The sequence below is a fragment of the Centropristis striata genome, chromosome 14 (genome assembly GCF_030273125.1).
Source record: "Centropristis striata isolate RG_2023a ecotype Rhode Island chromosome 14, C.striata_1.0, whole genome shotgun sequence".
In the NCBI taxonomy this organism is placed as follows: Eukaryota; Metazoa; Chordata; class Actinopteri; order Perciformes; family Serranidae; genus Centropristis; species Centropristis striata.
In genome coordinates, this window is record NC_081530.1 from 32,846,717 (window position 1) to 32,862,205 (window position 15,489).

Genomic DNA, 15,489 nt, shown 5'->3' on the forward strand with positions numbered 1-15,489 from the left:
GCAGCTCTATCCTTAGACATTTTCGGACCACTAAATTTGCTCCGATCTAAAAAGGGATCTGAAACTTGATTGAAGTCTCCTGCCAGTATTACCTGACCCTCCATCTCACCCAGTGTCTTATTTACTTCATGAAAAAAATTTGGATCTCCTTTGTTTGGCGCATAGATGTTGCACAGTGTCATCTTAGTCCCATTTATCAGTGCCTGTATGCATATCATTCTGCCCTCATCATCTTTGACCTCCTTAAGTAATACAAAGTTCAGGTTTTTATTCACCAGTATAATTACCCCATTCCGCTGACTAGAGAAATAACTGTTAAAAATATGACCAACCCAGTCCCGTTTCAATTTATCTGCTTCTCCCTTTACAAAATGTGTTTCTTGTATGAAAGCGATGTCAGCTTTGTTATGCTTCAGATAGGTTAACACCTTCCCTCTTTTTACAGGATTCCCGCATCCATTGATGTTCCAGCTTATGCATGTGACATAATTCCTAGTCATGTTTTACATTGTAAAAAAAAAAGAAAAAATACCTTGTGAGATTTTGTTTAAATCAATATTGGCTATGTCCCTTACTAATGTTTCATGTAATCTCAACATCTCACTTGACTCACTTTTAATTTTGTCTGTCATCACCAAGTGCAACTTAATACAAACCAGCTTATGAACAGTAGTGTAAACTTAAACTAAACTAAACTTAAAATAGCCCCAGATATGCTTAGCTGAGGCCTCTGGCTTTTCTCCAGCCGTATTAAAACAAAAGAAAATAAAAACAAGAAAGAAAAAAAACTGACATTTTGGTCTGCGGGGTATTACACCTTCGGCCACTCTGTCTGGCTTTCTGCTCAGGCAGTACAGGGTCAAACCCACCCACCCACCGATGTCTGTAACGCATTGTCCACTTTTAAATCAGTCAATTTCACATTGTCCAAATCACCCAATGTTATACATTATTTCCGCTTTAAGATGGAGCATTTATGCTTACCCATCCACCTTGCAGTTCATCCTGATGATTTTTTCTGCCTCCTTGGCACTCGTGAAGCTCCGGTTTTTCCCCTTCCAGGTAAATCGCAAAGTCGCCGGGTGAGCCAGCGCGTATCTCACATCAAGCCGCCGCAGTGTTTTCTTCACGTCCATGAAGGTTTTCCTCTTCTCGGCCAATTCCCTCGACATGTCGGGAAACATGGAAAGTTTCGCTCCTTCCCACTCCATGCCTCATTTTTCTCTGACAGCTTTCAAAACTTTCTCCCTCGCTGACTGCCAGAGGAATCTGATCAACACTGGTCTGGGTGGTTGGTCCTCGCTGGGGATGGGAGCTAGTGCCCGGTGTGCTCTTCTATTTCAAATTCACCGTCAACATCAAGTCCGAGCCCGTCCCTCAACATTTTCTTCATGCAGCTCTCCATCGTGCCGTTCGTCCCGTATGTTTCGACAGGTGGCTGTCCCAACTGCGCCAGCGGTGGCGAGTCCGGACTTGCCCTGCCTTCAGACGGCGGCGGGTTTTTCCTGGTAGGCATGCGGGACGTGTCCTTAAAATACTTTGACGTGGTCGACATTAGGGACCCAATAAACACTGTCGACTGCTCAGGTCTAAGTCGTGAACGCCAAGGAAAATTATTTACAAAAAGTTGTGGGTTATCATGTAGTAAAATAACATAAATGTCGGTGGGTGAGCGGAGCTTGTCTACTGCGCAGCCATCTTGTTCGGCGTAACCACGTGACTCCCAGAATTGATTTTAAGATCCTGATGTTTGTTTTTAAAATTTTAAACGGATTGGCTCCAGCGTATTTGGCTGAACTCATACATGTTCACAGACCGACCAGAGCTCTGAGGTCTGCAAATGAGTCCTACCTGGATGTGTCTAAATGCAGGCTAAAAACTAAAGGCGATCGATCTTTTGCAGTGGCTGCCCCTAAGCTGGGGAACAGTTTACCGCTGCATATCCGGTCGTCAAAGACTTTGGACATTTTTAAATCTTCTCTTTTAACTCATTTTTTCTCCCAGGCTTTCAAACCTGCGTGAGAAGAAAGTTGTTTCTGTATGTTGTATTGTACATCTCATATCATATATTACTAGATGAAATTGTCTTTATATTTTGAATTTTGAGTTTATTGTTATTCATTTAAGTATCTTTTGGATTTCTTGTTGTTATTCAGTTATGTAAAGCACTTTGGTCAACCTTGGTTGTGTATAAGGTGCTCTAGAAATAAACGTGACCTTGACCTTGACCTTGACCTCTGTATGTCATCTATTTATTGTCTATTTATTGCAATGTCTGGTGTCTATTTTCATGAATTTTAGGGCCTTAGTTAGGCCACGGGGCAATCGCACTGAACACTATTGTTATACTGTGGATTTTTTCTTCTTCCTCTTCCGGACACAATTTTGTCCCGCTACAAACATGCGGTTTGATCGGGATCGGTGTGCTATTACTTTTCTCTATGGAACATGAATTTTTCGTGACGTTTGTTTTGCATTAAAGTGAATGGGACGACCGAACAAAAAATGAGCGAAAAAGAACAATAATTGGAGATTTTCAAACGTCTACTTCTCCGGCATAATTTCACCTAGAGACTTCGATAGGTCATATCGTTTTTTGTCAATCCCTGTTCAATGACCATGATAATTTCTGGAGAAATTCTGAGATTATAATGCGTGTGTATTGCATGGAATGTTCATGTCACAGTTTGTGACATCATCGCGCAGAGTGTAGAGAGAGAGAAAAAATTGTCAAAAAATAAATTTGAAAACTGCGCTCCAGGCCACGAATTCCACTCTACAGAAATAATTTATACATAGAAACATAGGAAAATTTGTCTTCTCACTCACAATCCTCTGGTAAAGCTGTCAGAGTTATAGTTTGGGCGTAGGACTCACAGATGCGCCACCAACACGCACCAACAGCCCCATTGGCTCCCATATTAAAAACGCAGGAAGATTTCTGTAGAAAAGCATATTTAACAGTTTTTCAGATCGCTCTAACAAAGCTATTTCTTCATCTTTCTTCACAAAAAACATATGTAGACGTTCAGGAAGAACTCAGGACGCTCAAAGTGAAGTCGGATCAATGATAGGTATTATGGTTTTGCCAAAAATGCTTTCTGTTCGAGGCCAGAAATTCCAGTCTGTCCACTTCTGGCTGCTGTCACTGTGTCGGAACATTCTACAGCTGCAGTTAATTCTGTTGATTGTTCTGCTCTGATTGGTCAACCCCAACGCCTTTGATCTTTTGATGTGATTACAATTACAGATATACATGCACGCACGCACACACATGCGTGCCTGAGCGTGCACACTCCTCAAGATACACATGTTTCTCACACACACACACACACACACACACACACACACACACACACACAGTATCATAACATTACTAGTATTAATTGTTTGAAACCTCTGAAGAATCTCATCATAGTGTACACACACTGGCAGTAGCCCCCGTGGCCCTTTCACTTTCCCTATTCTGATGCTCAGTTTGAACTTTAGTAGCTCCTCTTAAACATGTCTACATGCCGAAATGCATTGAGCTGCTGCCATGTGATTGACTGGTTAGATACTTGCATTAACAAGCAGTTGAACAGGTGTACCTAATTAAGTGGTCAGTGAGTGTATAAGTAAGTAAAAATTGACTTTGGGCAACTAGATTCCTGACCCAATTGCCCGTCTAAATAAAAGTCCAAATAAAAAAACATGAGTGTTGTTAAGTTGCCAAATCTAATAACAAATCTGACTTTTAGTTCCTGAGTTTGGCTCCTGTGGTACAGAGTTACTGGAACATTTTGTATCAAAAGAGATCTTTAACCTCTGAACTCCATGTTTTTCAGCACCTCCTATGGAAACTGAGTACGCAGGTGTCACAGAGGTGAGTTTGAGTAATTTTGGAACATGTGTTATATTTGTGCTGATATTAATAGAAACTTTTGTTCTCCTGCTGCAGGCCAACAGAGTGTATGAGGAGATCAGAGAGGACAGAGAGAGCAGATCTCCTGTAGAAATACCTACAGTTTACACTTACGCCAAGTACGCGAAACCGAATGAAGCCGAAACCTCAGATGATACATACAGCTTTGCCACTGCAGCCACTTCTCAGAAGAATGTAAGTTAAACCTGTGGAAGGTTTTCAGGCAACGCCCAACAACCTTATTTAATAGTACAGGAGAGTGAGCTCCATATGTGTCTACTTTGCTCATCAAGAGAGATGACTAACCTTTTAAGAAACAGGAAACAGGCCAGTTAATGATCGTATCTAAAGACAGAAGCTTCCGTTGTTTTGAGGAAGAAGTTGTTTGAGGAGAGAGAGAGAGAAACATGGTCAGCTATGGAGAATATTGCTGTATAAGCGAAAACTTCATCAGAGCAAAATTCTCAAACATATTTATCAAGTTTCTCTCTCTCTGCCTCTTTCTTGACAGAGGCTACTGTCATATTTACCACCTCATTAGCCTGATATGAAACACATTGGACGAATAAATACTTTTAAACAGTGACGATCTTACTCAGACTATACTGGCAGTGCTACCTCTCTCGTCGTGAAAATACTTCTTTAAACATTTATATTTCAACAATGTCTTAATCAGGATGGAGCAGTTCAGCAGCTAATCAGGCTGTAAAAGAATAAAAGAATAAGGCAGGTGAAACAACTTTTCCTCAATCATCGACAATCATCAACAGTTAATCAAACACACTAATCAAACCCTAAAGCTTGAAAAATTCTACCCTCCAAACAAGATCGACCGAAAACAAAATGTTACCTGGATGCTGACGTCGAGATAACGTTGGGTTACAAGGTAACCCTGGTTCTCTGAGTAGAGAATATCTCTCCACTACATATAGAATATATGTTATGGGATTGCTGACATCCTATAACATATATTCTATATGTAGTGGAGAGATATTCTCATAAGAAAGATAACAAAGACTGAGGACCTCGAGTGGCGTATCGCTCGCTTCATTGCTTGTTATTTTTGCTGTGGCGAGTTTGAATCCAGCTGTTACACTTGCTCTCCTGTGCTGAATACTGGTGATTGATTGACGGTGATAATGATGTACACTAACTGCTACACTGTGAACAAACTGTCATATTGTTATTGCTCTACTACTGACAGTTTGTTTTATTGTTTTTAAGGTTTAAAAAAATATTGATTCTTTCTAGGACAAGGCATCGAGTTACAGTTAAAGCCCATTTTTTAAGCTTTCAGGTGATTTATATGCTACAGAGACTGAGAAATTTGGTAATTCTTCATATCTTTTATGAGTTTCATAGATTTAAAAAAAAAAATCTTAATGAATTTTAGGGCAAAGGTTATGCTCTACAGTTAAAGCTAAGGGTTTAAGCTTTGAAACTGTTTTTTTATTTCATGTCTCTATCTGCTACAGAGGCTGAGAAATAAATGATTTACGACACGTTGACATTCTGTGCAGTTTTTCAGAAAACAATGCTGAGGTTTCAGAGGAAGTTTTTCTAGGCAGGCTTAGGTCCTGATGTGCTAAATAACAAACTTCTCTCTGTTTATTTGCAGACTGAAGACGACTCCAGTAAACTCACCTACTCTACGGTGGGTTTTCCCATCGATGCAGCTGCCTCGCTCCACAGCGCCCCCCGTGGTGACGCAGATAACGTCGTCTACTCTGTCCCGCGGGTAGAGGCGAGCTGGGACGACACTTACAATAACAATGCTTCCCCTCCTCTGTACTCCACTGTTACTCTGCAATAGAAAAGCTTAAACACCGTTGATTTACTCTCTTATACTGGTGCCAGCCCACGTTTCCACCAGTTGTAAGCAGTCAGCATTAATTACCTGTAAGCTTTTGTTCTGCTATAACAGATATTTAAACCAAATATTAATAATAAGAAAACTATAACGTGCAAGGCCCTTTTCTCTCCTTCCAACCAACTTCCAACTTTGGTTCCCACTTCAGGCTGAAGTGTGATGCTGTGATGCTATTTATTTTTGTTTTAAAAGCAGAACAGATCTAGATGCATGTTGGTGGAAGAGGAGATGTTAGAATAGTTAGAATGAGTAACATTCAGACATATTTTATTTATACATTTCAGATAACTGAAGTTATTTGGATAGCTATTATCTTCAATTAATTCAGTTTTAGCTCAAATTCCTTCTTACTGATTTAAAAAACAAACAAAACAAAAGCTAAACTGCACTGACTGTTCAGAAAATAAATAAGTACAAATACTCATGTTTTTAGATGTTTCTATAAGCTCTTTGTGTTAATTGCATTTGCAAAAAATACAGTTATATACTATATTTGTTTTGTATATATATTTTTTTACTATATTTTGTTTGTTCAGGTAATAAATATACTCTTTATAAAAACGATGGCCTCTAAATGTTTGAATTCCTGATGTTTTGATACGAAATAGTCAAGGAACAATTAACATATTTAAAAAAATAAATAATAAACTTCACATTAATTGACCGTTTGCAAAACGAACTCTACGGCGCATGCTCTGCTGCGACGGCACACAGTCAGTCAGTGTTCAATGGCGGCGTCACATCTGTCTCTCGTCAGCTTGTTTGTATAGTGTCTAATCCACGTATTATGAAGTCTCGTCCCTGTGTCAACTGTGTCTAGTCTTATCTATTGTCTGTCTAATGTCTACAATGCCAGATCTACACAAAATACTTGACATCGCATTCATTATTTTCGCTATCTACACCACCTCTCTGGGTCAGGTTATCCGCTCACATGGCTTTTCCTATCACTGCTATGCAGATGACACGCAGCTCTATCTGTCATTTCCTCCTGATGACCCATCGGTCTCTGCACGGGTCTCTGACTGCCTCTCTGACATAGCCACTTGGTTGAAGGCACATCACCTCCAGCTGAACCTTTCAAAAACTGAACTGCTGGTCCTCCCTGCTAAACCTACAATACACCACAACATCAACATCAAAATTGACTCCCTGTGTCTTGCCCCCACCAAGGTGGTGCGAAACTTAGCTGTGATGATTGATGACCAACTCACCTTTTCCAGTCATGTCGCCTCAGTTACCCGGTCAAGCTGCTTTGCACTTTACAACATCAGAAAAATCAGGCCTTACCTAACTCAACATGCCACTCAACTCTTGACACAAGCTGTTGTCATCTCAAAACTTGACTACTGTAACGCCCTCCTGACAGGCCTGCCAGCCTGCACAATAAAACCACTGCAGATGATCCAGAACGCGGCGGTGCGCCTGCTCTACAACCAGCCAAAAGGGTCACATGTCACACCGCTGCTCATTGAGCTCCACTCGCTACCTGTTGCAGCCCGCATCTCTCCTAGCACCACACGATAATTCTACTCCTCAAATAATTGTCATTAGCACTTATTGATGCACTAATACCTCTTATTGCACGATACCTTGATTGTTTGTTTTTATTCTTCCTGTAAGTCACTTTGGATAAAAGCGTCTTGCTAAATGACTAACAGCCCGGCGCTGGCACTACTAGTCAGCGACAAGGGATCGCTCACCTACAGCCGGGCGGATCTCCTACATCTCCGGGCCTCCGCACACTGCAACCAAAGACCACCAGTTGGACTTCCACCAGAGATCCAACGAAGACGTAGAGGCAGACGGGGAGGTGTGTGAACAAGACTCCGGAGTCGTCCATTCAAGCCCCCTCTCCCCTCCATCATCCTAGCGAATGTCCGCTCTCTAAAGAACAAGATGGAGCTGCTGCACGCCAAGTGCCTGGTGGAGAGAGCCTACATCGCCTGGATCATCGCTCTCACAGAAACCTGGCTTGACGATGAAGTTCCAGAGTCCGAGGTCAGTCTCGATAACTTTTCCATCGTAAGAGCTCACAGGACCCGTCAGTCAGGCAAAGAGAGAGGTGGTGGGATCTGCATCTACGTTAACAGCAGATGGTGTGAAAACATCAAAGTCCACAAAAGGATATGCACACCAGAGGTGGAGATGCTGACGATGACCCTAGGTCCCTTTCATCTACCCAGGGAATTCTCCACAGTGATTATCAGCTGTGTTTCTGTCAGAGGTGTCGATGGTACAGTTGTTGCTGCCAACATGAATATCAGCATTATTTTCATTTAAAAAAATACTTTATACATTTATTTTAACAAATGCAAATACAATAAAACTTAGAGATGTATGTATGTATTTATTTTTATTATTATATTTCTTTCATGTCTGTTCAAGTGCATGGAGATGGTTTATATTATTCTTCAAAGCTTGTAGTATCCAGGCGGCAATCTCCGTGTCTGAGCATGGAGGCCAACCAGGAAGTGCCTTAAGCCTGCAATCTACCGAAAATTCCTGCAGGGGGTGCTAAGTTTGGCTGCAAAAAAAATCTGCCCATTCATTTCAGTGCAAAATTTGAAAACTTCTGACTTGATTTATTACCTCAGAAAAAATTTTCAGGACAACAATATGGTCTCAATCGCTAGTAAAAAATCATCTTCAAGACAATTTGATGTCAATAGTTCTAATAATGGCCCCATTTAGAAGAAAATAGAAGATAAAGAATCGTATGATTTGGGGCGGGGCTACCTTTGATTGACAGGTCACTAACAAGGCGAGCCGTCATCAGGAGAGAAGCAGAGCAATGCGTATCCACGGCAACGTGTCAATAAAGTTATATATAACGTTATATAGCTACAAAAGAGGACGTTTACCGATTTGGTCTCATAACTTTGACCCTTTCACACTGTATTTTCACTTAATGACAGTTTATTTGAATGTTTTGTTCAGTTAAAATGTCTTGTTCAGCGTTTGGTTGGACTAACAGACACTCCAAGGAGTCGCTGCTCAGTTTTCTGAGGTAAGAAAGATACATTTTGTTTATGTTTTTTGCTAGCCAAACTAACATCCCAGTTAATGCTCCAATTAATGCTAACATGAATTAGCAGCGGCTTCTCTCAGTCGGGTTGCCGGTGTAGAGAGGATGTAGTCAGTGTCGTCAGATCCCTCGCGCTCCGTCACAGTTCAATTATGGTCTACTCCGCGTATCGGAAACAAGATGGCGACGAGTGTAACGCTGAACTCGAGGCTTCCAACGGGCAGTCCACAAACCAATGGGTGACGTCACGGTGACTACGTCCATTATTTATATACAGTCTATGGTAGTATCGACCAAAACAACCCGGAATAAATTAGAAAAATAATAAATAAAATAAAAATAACACAAGTGTAATAGGAATCAAAATATAATTTTTTTCAACAATATTAAAATAACTAAATGAAAGAGTTGACTCGAGCTCTATTTCCTCCATTGAAAAAAAAAAACATTTATTACCTTTTCACTTCCCCTAACTATACTGAGGAGCTGCAGCTTTAACCAGGAAACTGTCACTACTGTAGTTTTCTTGCTAAAAGCGTAAAAATCTAAATTGTAATGTCAGCAAAAAACTTATCAAATAACAGTAAACAGATGTAAGTTATTTTAGAGACAATTTACAGTGAATATCTGTATTTAGAAAAATGTATATCTGTTGTAGTAGTAATAACTAAAGTTGTTTTTAACTTTAATAAGATGGTAAGTGTTGCGCCCACAGTCTCATCTTCACACTATAATAATAATTATAATAATAATAATAATAATAATAACAAATATGTTCCATCCTCTTTAATAAAGCTAATTTTTCTGCTGTTGGATGATCGAGAGCGATCGAGACTTCCTGAAGTTAAGTGTAACCTCACACTGATTATCTGCTGCTGCATTTCTCACCAACATTTAGAAAACTCTAAACTAAATCCTTATCATCATCAATAAGACAGCAGAAGAGATCAAGTCTTACCTGCAGCAGTGGCGGTGCAGCCCAGCACGAGGACCAGCAGGACGCTGCTGAGCCTCATCGTCCCTCAGACTGAGCTGTCTGAGCACCCACCACAGTTTCTATCTGCAGCGACAACAGGAACTGTCTACGTGTGTTCCTCTCACATTTCCCTCCTGTGGTTAGTGAAGCTTCCTCTTATTAGAAGTGATTAAACTCTCAGAACTGGACGGTCCATCACATCATCTGTAGATTTTTTATACGTCAGATAAACAGATCTCATCAGAGTGACACACTTTATTTACACTTTACACACAAAGACACACAAATAAACATCTGCGTTCAGAAAGTTTAACGCATGTTGAGGATGGAGAGACGAAATGATTAGGAGATTTTTTGGTCTTTTGGACTTTTTAATGTTAATGTTTGTGTCTTTTTTGGTCATTCTCTGTCTTTCTTTGGTCATTTTGTGTCTTTTCAATGTCATTTTCTGTCTTTCTCCAGTCATTTTTGTAATTTTCTGTCTCGTGTGGTCATCTTGAGTCTTTTTTTTGGTAACTTTGTGTCTTTCTTTGGTCATTTTGTGTCTTTCTTTGGTCATTTTGTGTCTTTTGATCTTTTTTGTCATTTTAATCTCTCAGAATTAAGGTTAGCAAAAACTCCTCCCCCGAATGCTTCTCGTCCAATCATACCTTAGCAACCATTAGCAAGCTTTGAGCTCTGAGCATCAAGGTGAAATGGTCTGACACCAGGTAGGAGTTTAGCAGGAGGAGTCGTTGCTGGCTGTGGATTAAACAGAGACTCCTCTCCCAACTTAATATCTCCAAGATCAACACACACACATCTGTCTGCTCCAAGGTAAGCTGCTAGATAACGTTAGCTAACATGAGCTAACTAACAATTGTTTAGTTGTTACATGAGATAACCCAACCCGGGTTTAACAGTGATGGGTCCTGTCAACTAGTATTCTTACCACTACTAGTACTAGCGTGCCTGAATCCCACATCAGTGGGCTGTGTTATGTTATGATATGTTTCTAATTAATTAATTGTTGTGAAACTAGAGTCTAGCTTCTTATCTTCAAACCGTATATCGTTTTGACCTTGTTCGTTAGCCTCGGGTTTACCGGAGTCGGCTTAAGGACGCTAACGCTGGTGAATTAGCCTAGCGCTATCGTTCTCATGGATTGATCACTTTCATCTCCTGGCTGTAAAACAATCAGCTGCTGATTTTTTAGGAGGGAAATTGGATTCTGACTTGCAGAGATATTATTGGAGACACAGATTTTGCAATGTCCACATAAAATATGAAACATAAAAAATATATTTTGGTGATTATAGAATCTTACTCTAAATAGGGCAATTGAAGTTTAAGCAGATGCAGTACATTTATTTAGTTTAATCATAGTTTAAAAACAATATTAGCACATGATCATTGTATCAAAGCATCTTGCATGCACAGAGAGGGCACACACACACACACACACACACACACACACATAGTGAATTACGCATGCATAGATAGTGACACTCGTCACACAGAAACAGAATAATATTATTTCTAACACGAGTGAACGTTAGCTAAACTAAGTTTGTATTTTGTATAACGTCAAGTGGCTCACATAGCCTAACTGCGCCTATTAGCTAGCAGTATAGCATGCTCGCTAGCTAGCTAAGCTTGGAAGCTGGAACAGTACCTACTACATGATGTGCCGGGCAGCTGAACAACAAGTCCCTGTTGCAGCGGTGATGATGGAAAAGAAACTCAGCCGTCTGGAGCTCAGCAGTGTGGATCGGACCCTGATGGAGAAGGTCAGTAAGGCTTGATAATTATGTTGGGTCTAATTAATATTATGTCCATAATGTTAACATTACTGTTTACAAAGTAACACATGAGCCTAGTTAATGTTAGCTAATGCTAGCTAACTGTGTGTGTGCCCTCTCCATGCATTTATAGATTAATCATGATACAATGATCATGTACTGATATTGTTTTAAAACTATGATTACTCTAGATACATTTATTTTATCTGCCTAAACGTTCTGTGTCCTATTAAGAGTAAGATTCTATCATCACAAAAATGTATATATTATGTTTTGTATTTTAATGCGGACATTGGAATAGGTCTACCAAATAAGGCCTACCTTTATTTATTTTGTCTTTTCAGTACTTAGCCTGACTGGCTTATTTTTATTTATTTTTGAGGAGAAAAAATCTGTCGAAAGCATTCTGTTTGTGTTTAATCCAGGGTCGGACTTTAAGAAAAAAAAAGAAAGAAAAACAGTCGTGACAGTGTGTTTTTCTTCTGAAAACATCATTGCCTGCCTATTGCCATTACATACACTGCCCTCTGTTGCAGTCTTACTGAAGGCATTTATTGGTCAAAATATTATTAATAAATATTCAAATATATTCAAATATTAATATTAATATACAAACATTTCTAATATGATTTTTGGGCAAAAGTCAAAGCCCTACTAAACATGCAGGTTATTGCCTCTGCAGTGGAAAAAAAACACTTTTTAAAAAAGGGAGGAGAGGAGGAGGAGAGTAGGATGTGCTTAGAGGAGGAGCTCCATCATTTAAAGAAGTGAGAAGTTCCTGGTTTGTCACAACGAGGAAGGGAGGCAACGTGAAACCATCAGAGCCTGAAACATGGACGTCCGTCACACTTTGATCTGCTTCTTCCTTCTCAGTGAGTACATTTACTTCTTCTTTCTATCATTCTGTGTCTTTTCTGTCTACTATTTTCACTGTTTTGTTTCTTTGTCTTTCTCTTGATTTACTTACAGTTGGTAGTTTAACTTTGCAGCAGATGGAGAAACAGTTTCTCATGAGTGAACTCACACATCTATCAGTCCGACAAACTCTGGTTGGTTTCTGTGGTTAAAGTGTAGAAATACTTTTGAATGCAGGACTTTTAATTATAAGAAAAGTAATATCATCAAAATATGCCTAAAATACCAAAAGTTAGAGGAATTATTATGCAGAATGTCCTGTTTCAGAAAAATATATATTATAATACTGGAATATAATTAATGATGCATTCATGTGTAAATCCCTTTAATGTTGCAGCTGGTAAAGGTGGTACTAAGTTTTGTTTAAATCTATATTACACCATGATTTATTTGTTGATTATGTTTCGTATTAATCTGAATCTGCAGAACAACTTCAGTTATCAAATGAATGTAGTGATGTAGAAGTATAAAGCAGCAGACGTCCCTCAAATTTGCACTTAATGTAAAGATACTTTCCCCCAATGGAGTTACTTCATTTAAATATCCTCCTCTGTAAATAATCCCATATTTACATAGCTGTTGTTCTGCTGCTCTTTCTTTCAAAGTAACCAAATGCAAAGCCGTTGTTTGTTGCACTGTTCTGCTGCGGTTTTTTGTAACTTTACAGTACAGGAAACCTCACATGATGTAAGTTCATGAAAATGATGAAGGAGGAAGGGAGGGAGGGCTGCAGAGGCTCTGACCAAAGTAAATATCTATAAAGTGAGAACAGGAAGAAGTCAGTGTACGAGATAAGAATTATTTCTAGACACACACTGCAAATAAAGGATGTCTAAAAACAAGATAAAAAGACTAAATCTGAGGGAAATGATCTTGCTGCATGGACAGATAATTTTACTTGACAAGCTTTCTTAAATTAATATTGTTAAATCTAGAAATAAGCATGTTGAACGCTTAAAATAAGAAATTAACTCTTAAAACAAGAAAAATTATCTAACACTTATAAATCTCTTTTTTTTTTTATCTTGGTAAGAACCAAATAATTTGCAGTGCACACTTTAATGTGTCCATGTGTTTTAATAAATATTCACATCAGTCGTGGAACATCAAGTCACAATCTGAATGTTTGAATGATTCTGATGCACTGAAGGAAAATTTCTGATGGATTTAAATGTTCACAACTCAGTCACAGACTGGTTAAACTGGGCAGCTCCCAGTATATCTCTGTGGATCTGTGTAAATGTGAAGCAAACCAGACGCCAACATCTTACAGAAAGAACAGATAATAACTATTGGTTGTTCATCTTTTCAACAGCACTGAGAGATGGAAACACTGGTCTCCTTGATGAAGAATACATTGGTTTCTCTGATGCAGAAGACATCCTTACAAGAACTGAAGGAGAAGACATCACAGTTGTCTGCTCCTTCTCTTTATCTGGATGGAAGAGGATGTTCTGTAGAGACAAATGTAAAAAAAGAGACATTCTTGTTGAGACAGAAGAGGACAGAGCTCAGAGTGACAGATACAGCATTGAATATAAAGAAGGATCTGATACTCTGTATGTGACCATCACAGATCTGACTAAGTCTGACTCAGGACGGTACAGATGTCGTTTGGTCAGAACTTTCCCGTTCGTCTCATCCAACAGGGACTTTGAGATCCAAGTCAAAGACGGTGAGTTTCTACTGAGAGTCAGAATGAACTGTTGACTGACAGCTGTTGATGTTCAGTCTAACAATCATATTTAGAGCTGCATATTTTCATCATGGTGAACACTGAAAAATGCTCCTTTAAAACCAACAACTCATCTGTAAAATATCTGATGAACTCAGACTGTCACAGCTGATTTGAATATTGTTGCACCCAACACATTGATTATCGTCTGCATATAGCTGTATTATTAGAAATGCATTGGAAATCTAAAAATCTAAAAACAACAAACCTTTTTGTATCTGTTCAATCTTAATTTGATTGTTTCATTGTTTTTTGTTTTGTGTTTCACAGCTCCAACCTCTGAAAAACCAAAGCAGACTCCCCGACCTCCTTCAGTCCCACCAGCCTCCACAGAGACAACAACACAGAGTTCAGGCTCCACTTCAGGAAGCTCCTCACCTTCATCAGCCTCACCTGAAACCACCGAGTCGTCTCAACCTGCAACACCAGCTGATGGCTCAGGTACGTTTAGTTTGTTTACTGTGTTTATACAATAACGTGAATGTTTGTGCTATTACAGAAAATGTATTCATTGCCGTTTAAAATGTTTTTTCTTTTATAACAGATTGATTTAATTATTATTTTTCCTCACTGTGTGTACCTTTATACTCAGATATATGTTATAATGAATGTGTGAAAGTGTAAAACAAACTTGTTCCCCTGCTCCAACAGGTGTCCTGCTGTATGTGGGTCTGACTCTGGTCGTCATGTTCATCGTATTTTTAGTAGCTTTGCTGATATACTGCAGGAAGAGAGACAGACAACCCAAAGGTGAGGCTGCAATGTACTCAAGAACCATCAACAGGCATGAGCAGTTAATTTATGGCATTTCCTCCCCCACGCCACCTCTCTCACACTTATGTATGTCATCTATTTATTGTCTATTTATTGCAATGTCTGGTGTCTGTTTTTATGAATTTTAGGGCCTTAGTTAGGGCCACGGGGCAATCGCACCGAGCACTATTGTTATACTGTGGATTTTTTCTTCTTCCTCTTCCAGACACAATTTCGTCCCACTACAAATGTGCGGTTTGATCGGGTTGCACACACACAGAATCATAACATTACTAGTATTAATTGTTTGAAACCTCTGAAGAATCTCATCATAGTGTACACACATCGGCAGTAGCCCCCGTGGCCCTTTCACTTTCCCTATTCTGATGCTCAGTTTGAACATTAGTAGCTCCTCTTAAACATGTCTACATGCCGAAATGCATTGAGCTGCTGCCATGTGATTGGCTGGTTAGATACTTGCATTAAAAAGCAGTTGAACAGGTGTACCTAATTAAGTGGTCAGTGAG

At 39.4% G+C, this 15,489-nt stretch overlaps 1 protein-coding gene across 1 annotated transcript in view; it reads right to left on the reverse strand.

Moving 5' to 3' along the window:
• Positions 1–14,467, reverse strand: part of LOC131985068 (uncharacterized) — a 40,060-nt gene extending 25,593 nt beyond the window's left edge. The window contains exon 1 of the mRNA XM_059350105.1: positions 14,418–14,467. The gene's annotated coding sequence lies outside the window, so the exon portion shown is untranslated. The remainder of the gene's footprint in view (positions 1–14,417) is intronic.
• Positions 14,468–15,489: the final 1,022 nt, after the last annotated feature.